A 12,118-nucleotide genomic window follows, 5' to 3' on the forward strand; every position below is an offset into this window, starting at 1 on the left:
ATTTTGAGAATGTGCCTTCAAAGGTTTCCTCAGAGCCTTTTAATCCTCTTCCAGCACAATGACAAGCAGAAGGACCTGAAATGCTGGAAGGAAAGGTCACCCTCCCTGTCCTTTTACACAGGAGAGTCAGGAACAGTAAGCTGTTACTTACATGACGGCCACATGGCAGTTTTTCATTCTTCTTTTCAGGTGCACTCTCTTCGCCACAGACATCCACCAACTCATAGAGCACTGAGAACGTGTGCTGCTCTACTGAACCCCAACCCAGCAAAGCACCCCACTGCCTTCCCTGACCAAAGCCTGCTCCCCACTCTTACAAAGGCGTGTTGGCTTAGCTTTCCTTCCCTGTTCCCTCCCTTCAACCCTACAGATAAGCTTTCTCCTTTCTTTCTGTAAGTGCCAAGGGCCCTTCTTTTGATTGCCTGTTGTTCCCTGAGCTCACTTCTAACTGTGAATTTAAATAAAATATTTCTTATAATTAAAAAAAAAAAAGCATGCTGACTGAGTGGCTCAGTTGATGGCACTATCATTCTAGACACCAAAAGGCTGTGAATTTGATTCATGGTCAGGATACTTACCTGGGTTGCAGGTTCTACCCCTCTCTGGGTGCACGTGGGAGGCAGCCCATTGGTACTTCTCTTTCACACCAATGTTTCTCTCTCTTTTCCTCTGTCTCTATATCAATGAGCACATCCACGAATGAGGAATTAAAAAAAAAAATGCATCCCAAAGCCCTCCTGTGAATCCCAGGGTTCACCTTAGGATGACCCAGAGCACATCAACAAACAAGGATGCTCCACCCAGAGCACATATCCAACTCTGTGGAGGATGACATAGCTGATGTCATTTCTCAAAACTTTCAGGTGATTTAATAGGAACCTGAAAGAAAAGTTTAGCTTTAATAAGCATGCAGACCCCTTAGAATCAGAGCCCCAGTCTAAGTTATAATTGTGCTGGTCTCACTGGGGCCCATGAAGAGGCATCTTCATCTAGTTCCCTCCTGGTGCCTGAGTTACTCCCCCCAAGTGGTTTTCCATAGCACCGGGACAGACATATCAGACACAGCACACCTCATCCCTATGGGTCTTGTAGGGCATGGGCAGAATCCTCTAAAAGGACAGACTCCTTGGGTGAAAAAATTTTCTTATTGTCTAGAAAATTACAAAGACTCATTTTAGAAACATAAAATGATAAATGCAATTTCGATGCTGAAAATTTTTAAAAGTATTAACCATGTAAACATGTCCATCAAATTACACAATGAAATGATGGGCTTTCTGGGACCCACATTTCAGGTCAATCCAGTGCTTCCTTCAGTATTTTCAGAGAATGGACAAGAGGGACTTGAGGGGATCGCTGCTCTGTGACTCACAGTCACTGATTCAACAAATCACATAAAGGGAAGGTAAAAGCTGCTGTAAATCAGACGAACTTTTGAAACCACGTTCTGAGCCTGATATTATTTACTAAGTATGAATGGAGGTTCCTACATATGATAAACAGTAGAAAGGATGCAGGGCTCAGAATTTAAACAAGACACAATATATTCCAAAGGAAAACTATGTGGAATTTTCTGTCCTTCTACTTCTTCTTTTTAAAAAAGATTTTATTTATTTATTTTTAGCCATAGGGGAAGGAGAGAAAAAGAAACAGAAGGAAACATTAATGTGTGCTTGCCTCTCATGTGCTCCCAACCAGGGACCTGGCCTGCAACCTAGGCATGTGCCTTGACTGGAAATCAAACCGGCGACCCTTGGTTCATAGGCCAGAGCTCAATCCACTGAGCCACACCAGCCAGGGTTGGAATTTTCTTTTTAATGTAATGACGTAAAGATCTAAGTTATGCCCTAACTAGTGTGGCTCAATGGGTTTAGCATTGTCCGGCCAACTGAAAGGTCACCAGTTTGATTTCGGGTCAGGGCACATGTATGGATTGCGGCTGAGTTCCCAGTTTGAGGTGTGCAAAAGGCAACCAGTTGATGACTGTCTCACACATTGATGTTTCTCTCCCTCTCCTCCCCCACTTTCTCTCTCTTGAAAAGGAAAAAATATATGAAATCTTTTAAAACATAGATATCAGCAATGCTTATTTTAAGAGTTAATGACTATTGACAGAGAAGTTATTCAACAGACTAAGATTTAACTCAATATGTTTTGTAAAAACAATTCAAAGTGAGAGGTAGAAGGAAAAAAGCAAATACAACGGAGAGAGAGAAAAAAGACCCAATGGTTTTAACAATCCTGGAAAAAGCATCATGTGGTAACAGACTCAGTTACTCCAGTTCCAGGTTCCCTCCCTCTAGCCATCCCAGGAAATGAGAAGGGAGCCATGACTGGCAGCCAAATTTGCGCTCTCTGAGTGAATAAGGGCTGCAGTTGGATGCAAATAATTATAAAATTCACAAACCCTATAAACCGTAAAATCTTCTCATTCAAATGTATTTATTGAAACAATTCAGCAAATATTAAACATCGACAGATGATAAAACCATAAGCTGCTGTCTCACAACTTAATCAGCCACATCCAATCAGCTGACCACTCATCCACATTTGGGTTCCCCTTCTTCCCGCTGCTCTGTGTTTCTGTGTATGGATGCGTTTCTGTCTCTTCCCCATTTCTCTGCACTTTTGTTCTTCCCCGTGTTTCCCCTCCCTCCTCCCCTGCTCTTTCTCCCTTTTTCTGTTCCCGTTCCTACACCTGTTTCCCCGCAAGTCTTGAAACCTATTTCACCTTCACTGGCTCTTTCTTCCAGAACTTTCTGATAGCGCCCCTCCCATCTCCATACGTGTCTGCGTCCCCCCCCCCGCCCCCCGCACCTGTGTCCTCTCTGCGGCCATTGTCTTTCCCGTCACCCCCACCCCCAAGCTGGCTGACCCTCAGCGCTGTTTCTCCCTCTGACCTGTGACCCCAAACCCCGTTTCCGCCCCCGCTGTCGCATCCCCAATCCCCTCGGAACTCCTCCCTCCGTCTGAGCTCCTCGCCCTGTGCCCCCCCCCCACGTCTGCGCACAGGCCCCCGCCCCGTCAGCTCCCCGCGTCTCCCCGGGGCCCCTCCGTCTCCCCGGCATCTCTCCCGTCCTCCTCCCCGGCTGCCCCCCCCCAGTGACCCCTCCCTCCCACGGCGCTGCCCCGTCCCTCCCCCACCCCCGGCGTCGCCGTCTCCCACGGTCCCTCAGCGGCCTCTCCTCCCTCTCACGGCCCGTCTCCCTCACCCCGTGTCCGGATCCCCTCACATCCTTGTCCAGCCGCCGTCCCGCGGGCTCCTCGCCCTCACCGCCTCCACAAAGGCCCTCCCGCGGGGGCAGGTCACCTCTTCTGGGGACACTGTTCTGCCGTCCAAAGTCCCACCCAATGGAAAGTGTGCTCTTCCTGGGTTCTGATCTCTTATTAAATGGGGGTGGGGGAGGGGGAGGTCTCAGGTGGGACGGACTGCAGATCCCCAGGCCCGGGTGCAATTCGGGCTCCTAGAACCCAGAGTGACAGGACGCGGGGGGATTGGGGGAACAGTAAGGGGCCCAAAAGAACGCAGAAAGTCCATGTGCCGGTCTCACAAGGACCCCCGACTCACCGCTGCAGGGGGCTCTGGAGCCGGGATTCCAACGTCTGCAGTGACCCTCAGCCTTTTCCTGCTTAGGAATGAGGACTGGAAAATCAAGTTTTAACCGGAAAAACCCAAACTAGGAAGAACCTCCTGCTCTTCTTTTCTCTGCGCATGTTCTCATTCATCACGTGGATGATCCCGAGCTGAGTGGTTCTCTAACGAGGATGGGTGCGGGGCGGAGGGCGCTAACCTTGGAAAGGGCCCGGCTGTGCAGAGATGAGGAATAGACCAGAGGGGCCATGCAATGGTATGGTTTGCGCTCCATTCCACGTGGATCGCCTTGGTTATACACTTTCCTTGGTCGTTGCTTTTATGCGCATAATTATTACTAAAATTTGTAGGATTTCTTTCCAAAATTAATGTCTTGGTGACCCTCCAATGATTAAATTTTAGATAAGATCTTTCCCACACAATGTGACCTTCTCTCTGGTTTCTCACCTTCGTCAGTCTATACTTGGTGCTGGCAGGGCAAAGAGGATGCTCTGGGTGAGGGGTCTGGCAGAGGCTCTATATATAGGGTGTGGGGCCTGAAGAGAGGTCAGGCAAGTTCAATGACAATGAGAAAGTGAATGAGTGTCACCTTGTGGAGCTACCCTGGGAAAGGCTTGATCTGTGAGAAACCAAGTATACTGCTCACTCAATCGACGGCCAGAGTCAGAGCTTTTACTCACCACCACTGAAGTGAGGGCGGGAGCTGGATGGGAGCATAGGTGGGGCAGGGGAGTAGAATCTGAACACAGGGCCAGGGACTGGAGGTGGGGCCTGACAAATAGGCTAGGCATACGCAGTGACAATTAGAGAGTAAATGAGTGCCACTCTGTGGACCTGCCTGGGGAGAGGCCTGAACTTCCTTGTGCTTTGCCTCTAAAATTTCTTTTTCAGGATCAGAAATGCTGCCATTGAAACTGGAAAAGTCATCATTCATGTTGCCTGTCACCACCAGCACCAAAAAGTGGAGATAGGTATTGAATCTTAATGGATGTTTTATTTAGAAGGCAACAATCTTATGAAGATGGTGGGATATGTACCCTAAAACACTCTCTTGCATTTCATTTTAAACCAGATTTTTTATAAGGAGAAAAAGTGTAGGTAAGGGGTTTGAAATTGAGTATGAGGTGACGAATGTAGATAAAAGTTTTAGGATTAATGGAAAAGGTTAATAAGATAAAAGCTGCGCTCTGGCAATCTGTCTAGTCTCCACTCACCTGTTGGTAGGTTGTTCTTTATGTCCTGTGCAGCAGGATGTCTCTCCCTGGAGCACAATGGCTCAGATACCTTCTTTATTGCCTGCAATCCTACTGGGACACTAAGGTCAAATTGCTTATGGTCTCCTGGACACGAGGTGGTTCATATGTCCATTTCCTGAAATAATACCTTTCTATATGCATTAATTTCTAAGCTAATTAGCTATTAATTAAAACTAAAATTTTCCAACTCTTAAGTTGCTCCATCATTTTGTATCACGCTGAAGGAAATAAGTCAATCTGAAAAGACAAATATCGTATGATTTCACTTATATCTGTGTCGCCAGCAAATGTTTTATGACATATTTTTTTCTATAACTCAGTACTTGGCTCAATTCCAGTCATCTGACCTGATCCTGAGGAACCTAAAGTGCTGGACCACCTATATAAGGAGAGCAACCCTACCGGTAATTCTGGCACCAAGGAATAACAGTGAGTCCACACAGATGACTATGCTATTCACTCAGCTTTTATTGATGAAGGTTCAATATCATTCAGTAATAATCAATTAGCAATGACACTCAGAAACAGTCAGATACAACATCATATCAGAGAATTGGGGAATGTCAAACGCAAATCCCAAAATAAACAGGGGGACATTAAGAATAGTATAGAAAATGGAGAAGCCAAAGAACCTATATGCACAACCCATGGACATGAACTAAGGGAGAGGGGGATTACTGGAAGAAAGGGAGGTACTGGACAGAGAGGGGAAAATGGGAAAAAATTGGACAACTATAATAGTGTAATCAATAAAATATCGTCGTCGGCAGCCGTCCGTCTCGAGAGACGATGGCGTAGCTTCCCGAGAGTCTATCTGCACCGCCGAGAATGGCTGTGCAGTCCGACTCGGGAGTGACAATCCCTGCCGCACTTGTTACAGGTGAAGGCAGATGGCCGTTGTTGCTGCTGTTGACGCTGCTTCCGCCTCGATCTTTTCTGGACCGCCTCCTCGTTGCGCGCAGCCTCTGCACGTGACGTACCTTGCCTGACCGCGAGCCTCCAGGCTAGGCGGTCGTCTGCTTGAACTTCCCACGTGTTGAGATTAATGGAGCATTGTGGCATCTCTCATATCCTGGGGGATGTAACCCTCCTTCCAGCAGCGACAGAGTAGATGGTGGAGCGGCTGTAGCAGGACTGGTTTCCCGCTCTTTAGGATTTCTGGAGGGATTCCGTCGCTTCCTGGTGCTTTCCCGCAAGCGAGGCGGTCGATGGCTTTGCTGAGCTCTGCCGCAGTAGGTGGGGTGTCTAGCTCCTCCATGACTGGTAGGTCTGGGATGGCGTTAAGAGCAGCGTCTGTTACGGTGTTCTTCGTTGCGTACAGCTCGAGGTAGTGCTCGGTCCACCGCCGCATTTGCTGTTCCTGGTCAGTGATGACCTCACCTGTCTTGGACTTAAGGGGGGCGATCTTGGAGGGGATTGGGCCTGTTGCCTTCTTGATACCCTCATACATTCCTCGTGCGTTGCCTATATCGGCGGCTTCCTGAATGCTTCTGCACAGGTTTAGCCAATAGGTGTTGGCACAGTGGCGGGCGGTCTTCTGGACTTTGTTCCTGGCAGCCCGTAGAGCTTGAAGTGTACTGGGAGTGGGCGTGACCTTGTAAGCCAGTAGGGCCTTCCTCTTAGCCTCGATCACGGGTTCCATTTCTTCCCAGTGAGCCTCGTACCAGTCAGCGTTCTTCCGCTCTTTCTTCCCGTAAGCAATAATGGCGGAGTTGTATATGGCGTCGCGGAGACGTGGCCAATTGGGTTCGATAATGTCATCTGCTGCCACTCCCTCGCCCAGTGCATCTTCCATCTTGTTGATGAATTGCTGGGTCTTAACTGGGTTGCTGGCACAACTGGTGTTGATGCGTGGGCGACCCTTCATCTTGGAGTGGTGCAACCTCTTCGGCATTATGCGCACCTTGCTTACCACGAGGGCATGGTCCGTGTCGCAGTCTGCACTGTGGTAGCTGCGGGTGAGGAGGGTGCTGCCAATATCCGTTCTTCTGGTGATGACGAGGTCAAGCTGGTGCCAATGGCGGGAGCGGGGGTGCCTCCATGACACCTGGTGGATCTCTTTGCACTTGAAGAATGTGTTTGTCACGCACAGGCCGTGGTGACACGAAAGCTCAAGCAGTCGCTGACCATTCTCATTGATCTTTCCTCTCCCAAAGTTTCCAAGGCAGGTGGGCCAGGCCATGTGGTCGGCTCCTACTCTTGCGTTGAAGTCTCCAAGGAGATAGAGAGCGTTACTTCTGGGGATCTTGGATAACGCTTCGTCCAGTGCGTGGTAGAACTGTTCTTTCTGAATCAATAAAATATACTTGAAAAAAAAAAAAGATGGCCAATAGACAAATGAAATGATAGCCAACATGATTCATCATCAGAGAACTGAAATTGAGACCACAGTGAAATACTAGCACACATGTATCAGGGGGACAATTATCAATAAGTTAACAGCCCTGGTAGGTGCAGTTCAGTATGTTGAGTGCCAGCCTGCAAACAAAAGTTCACAGGTTCCAATCCCAGTCATGGTACATTGATGTTTTGCTTCCTCTCTTTCTCCCTCCCTTCCTATCTCTTAAAGTAAATAATAAATCTTTTAAAGAAATAAATTAACAACAAGAATTGGCAATGATGTGGAAAAATGAGAAACCTCATGCACAGTCAGTGAGAGTATAAGTAAATTGGTGCAGCCATAACAGAACACAAGATGGAAACTTGTGGTTTTGCATTGAAGGACTTTAACAAAATTTACACTTCTCAGGGAATAAGAAATGTATCAGCCACAATATTATTTGAAAATTTAGTGAAGGTAATCTTAGAACAACATTATTCTTCCTATAAGAATGTTTTCTGAAACACAGACTAAAACATAGACCTTGAGATTTAGTCCAAACTTGATCTAAAATTTAAAAAAAAACAAACAAATAGAAATACACATAGACCTCATGGATGTTCATTGCACTTTCTGCAACTGAGAAGAATGAAAACATTTTTAAGAGAGTAAAAACACTAAATAGTTCAAATGTTAACATTTTATGCACACAGAAAGATATACACATTGAAACTAGGTATGAAAATGAAAAGTGACAGAAAACAGAATTTTTCTGTTAATGAAATGAGTTTTCTGTGATTCTGTAAATCTCATAAATCTACATGTGGATGATACCTCTTGTTTTAGAAAACAATATAAAGCAGAATGTATGGAACAATAAAAAGTAAAATATAGCTAGTGTTTATTAGTCTTTTACTTATTTAAAAATTTTTGTATATTGCCTTGCCTGGTGTGGCTCAAAGGATTGAGTGCCAGCCTGTGAACTGAAGGGTTGCTGGTTGGATTTCCAGCCTTGGCACATGCTTGGGCTGACGGCCAGGTCCTCAGTAGGGGGCATGTGAGAAGCAACCAATCTATGTTTCTCTCACACAGCAATGTTTCTCTCCCTCTCTTTCTCTCCTTCCTCCCTTCTCCCTAACAATAAATAAATAAAATCTTAAAAAACTAATTATTTTTGTGCATCAAAAGTAGAAATTTATATCTTAGAAATGTAACAGAATGCAACATACATTATTATGACTTTTGGAAACATTCTTAAAAACACAGAAAGTTATAATGCAGAGTACGTTTGTGACATGAGTGTGTACTATAGCAAAAATTTACAGGAATAAGGCCTGCTTGATTAAACCCTTCATAGCAAAAGCCAATATTCTCTAGGAAATAAACGTAGGGCCTTCATTTTCCAAACCAAACTAAAACTAAGACAGGGGTGTTTCCAGATGAAATGTGATGTTTCTTTTTCAAATCTCTCAATAATTCTCTGCTAGACCTTTGTTAGTGATGAAAGGAAATTATTGACTACTGGTGAAGAGACCACCTCAGCCAAATGAACATCAGATGCACTAGAACAGTGGATATCGTTTGACTGAAGCACATGGAAGTACATATCATCACTGCTGTGACATTACTGAAAAAAATAAAAATTAAGTAAAGAAATCATTGCCCTGGTTAGTCTGGTGCTGTGGATTGAGTGCTGGCCTGCAAACCCAAAGGTCATTGGTTCAACTCCCCTTCAGGGCAGTGGCCAGGGTTGTGAGTCAGGTCTTTGCTTGGGGACCTGCACAGGCAACTGATCCATGTTTCTCTCGCACATCTATGTTCATCTCGCTCTTTTTCTCCATTCCGTCCCCTGTCTCAAAACATTTTTTTCAAAAACCTTTTAAAAAATTTTTTAAAGTAATGAAATTATGTGAAAATGTTCAAAAGTAAACATTAATTTTTACAAAAGTCAACACTCATGTACCTCCCATGTGAACACAAATACTGCAGTGCAGTTAAATAGCAAGTTTTCTACAAAACTACTGAGCAAGTCTCTTCTATCTACTCTTCTTTCTCAGAACTTGCTGAACCTTCCTGACCAGTAAATGTGCATTTTCTTACCCCTGGTCTACAGAGCTACTGCTGCAGCCACATGAACCTAACCCTACATGTCCCTTCTTCACCGATACCTGAGCCCCTGAGCCCATCCCAACAGGGATGCTGGACATGGGTCCTTTCCTTGGTATATCTGTCAGACAGAGGATGTTTTCAGTACCTGAATGTCATTAACTAGAGGCTGGAATTCTTCATGGCCTTAGGGAGCTTGGACAAAGAGAACACAGAGAAGGCTCTGGAATGAAGGGGAGAAGTATATAAACTGCTGCCCACGGCAATCATAAGAAGAAAGGAAAAAAATAAGTAGGCAACAACATCACTAGGTAAGAACATCAGAAGCAGAGAAATACAGGTTGCAGGTTCTAAGCCACTGATGTTCGGAAGAAAAGCAAATGCAGCTGCTGACCCAGGACACATCATTTACCTGAGAAGTAGACATGGCACCCTGGTCCTGCTCCTGGTGGTTTTCTCAGGCAATGATATGCTGAGGAATCACACTGGCATTTTGAGAATGTGCCTTCAAAGGTGTCCACACAGCCCTTGGATCCGCTTCCAGCACACTGACAAGCAGAAGGACCTGAAAATGCCGGAAAGGTCACCCTCCCTGTCCTTTGTCACAGGAGAGTCAGGAATAGTAAGCTCCTACATGAGGACAACATGACAGTTTTTCTTTCTTCTTTCCAGGTGCCCTCTCCCCCCACAGAGACCCACAAACTCATAGAGCACTGAGAACGTGGGCTGCTCTCCTGAACCCCAACCCAGCAGAGCGCCCCGCTGCCTCCCCTGACCAAAGTGCGCTCCCGGCTCTTACAAAGGCATGCCGGCATACCTTTCCTTCCCTGCTCCTTCCCTTCCACCCCCCAGACAAGCTTTCTCCTTCCTTTCTGTAAGTGCCAAGGGCCCTTTTGATGCTATTGTTCCCTGAGCTCATGTCTAACTGTGGAATTTAAATAAAAATTTTCTTATAATTAAAAAAGTATATATGCCAGCTGAGGGGTTCAGTTGATTGCAGCAGCATCCCGGGCACCAAACACTGTGAGTTTGATTCATGGTCAGGATACCCACCTAAGTTGCAGGTTCTGTCCCTCTCTCTGTACATTTGAGAGGCAGCACATCAATATTTCTCTTTCACACCAATGTTTCTCGCTCTCTCTGTCTCTTCCTCTGTCTCCATTATCAATAAGCACATCCACGAATGAGAATTTTTTTTTTAAACAATGTATTCCAAAGCCCTCCTGCGAATCCCAGGGCTGACCTTAGGATGACCCAGAGCACTTCAACAAACAAGGACGCTCCACCCACAGCACGTGTCCAACTCTGTGGAGGATGACAGAGCTGATGTCATTTCTCAGAACTTCTCAGGTGATTTAATATGAACCTGAAAGAAAAGTTTAGCTTTAATAAGTATGCAGACCCCTAGGGAATGAGGGCCCCACTCTAAGTTATAATTCTGCTGGTCTGCAGCAGGGACCATGAAATGGCATTTTTATTAGTTCCCTCCTGGTGCCTGAGTTACTCCCCCAGAGCTGTTTTCTGTAGCACCAGGACACACATATCAGACCCAGGACACCTCAGACCTCCAGTATTGTGAGGACTTTGTGCAGAAACTTCTAAAAGGACAGGTTCCTTGGGCAAACTTTTTTCTAATTTTCCAGGAAATTACAAAGACATTTCAGGAACATAAAATGATAAAGGCAAGTTTTGATGCTAAAATTTAAAAAAATATTAGATATAAAAACATGTCCATTGCCTTACACAATAAAATGATGGGCTTTCTGGGACTCACATTTCAGATACGTCCAGTCCTTCCTTCAGTAATTTCAGACAATGGACAAGAACAGCTGCTCTATGGGTCAAAGACAGTAATTCAACAAATCACATAAAGGGAAGGAAAAAGCTGCTGAACATTAGATGAACTCTTGAAACTACCCTCTGACTGTAGTAAGATTATAGGCATTCTAACTAAGCATACAGTAAAATAGACTGATATTACTTACTAAGTACCAATGGATATTCCTACATATGGTAAATAGGAGAAATGATGGACTCAAAACTTAACCTAGACACAATATATTCAAAAGGAAAACTATGTGGAATTTTTTTTTTTAATGTAATGACTGCTAAACTCTTAAGTTTTGCCCTGACTGGTGTGGCTCAGTGGGTTTAGCATTATCCTGCAAACTGAAAGGTCATCCATTCAATCCGGGTCATGGTACATGCATGGGTTTCAGGCTGGGTCCCCATTTGGTTGTGTGCAAATGGCAACTGGTTGTTGATTCTCTCACACATTGATGTTTCTCTCCTTCTTTCTTCTTTCCCTCTCTTGAAGAGAAATAAATAAAATCTTTAAAAAAATTGATATCACCAATGCTCATTTAAAAGTTAATGACTATTTACAGAACTTATCAACAGACTAAGATTTATCTTAATATATTTTGTAAAAGTAAATTCAATATGAGAGGTAGAAAGAAAAACACAAAAACAATGGAGAGAGATTTTTAAGAAGACCCAATGGTATTAACAATCCCGGAAAAAGCATCATGTGGTAACAGATACTCAGTTACTTCAGTCCCAGGTCACCTCCCTCTGGCCATCCCAGGAAATGAGAATGGAGCCATGGCTGACAGCCAAGTCTGTGCCCTTTGAGTGAATGAGGGTTGCAGTTGGATGCAAATCATTATAAAATTCACCATTCTTATTAACTGGAGATTTTTAATTCTCATTCAAATCTGTTTAAATGAAACAATTCAGCAAATGTTAAACAGATTATAATGCCACAGCACCATAAATCACAACTTAATCAACCATATCCCGTCAGCTCACCTCATCCACGTTTGGGTTCCCCTTCTTCCTTCT

The sequence above is a fragment of the Furipterus horrens genome, unplaced genomic scaffold, assembly GCF_987537825.1.
Source record: "Furipterus horrens unplaced genomic scaffold, mFurHor1.1.pri manual_scaffold_13, whole genome shotgun sequence".
Classification (NCBI taxonomy): domain Eukaryota; kingdom Metazoa; phylum Chordata; class Mammalia; order Chiroptera; family Furipteridae; genus Furipterus; species Furipterus horrens.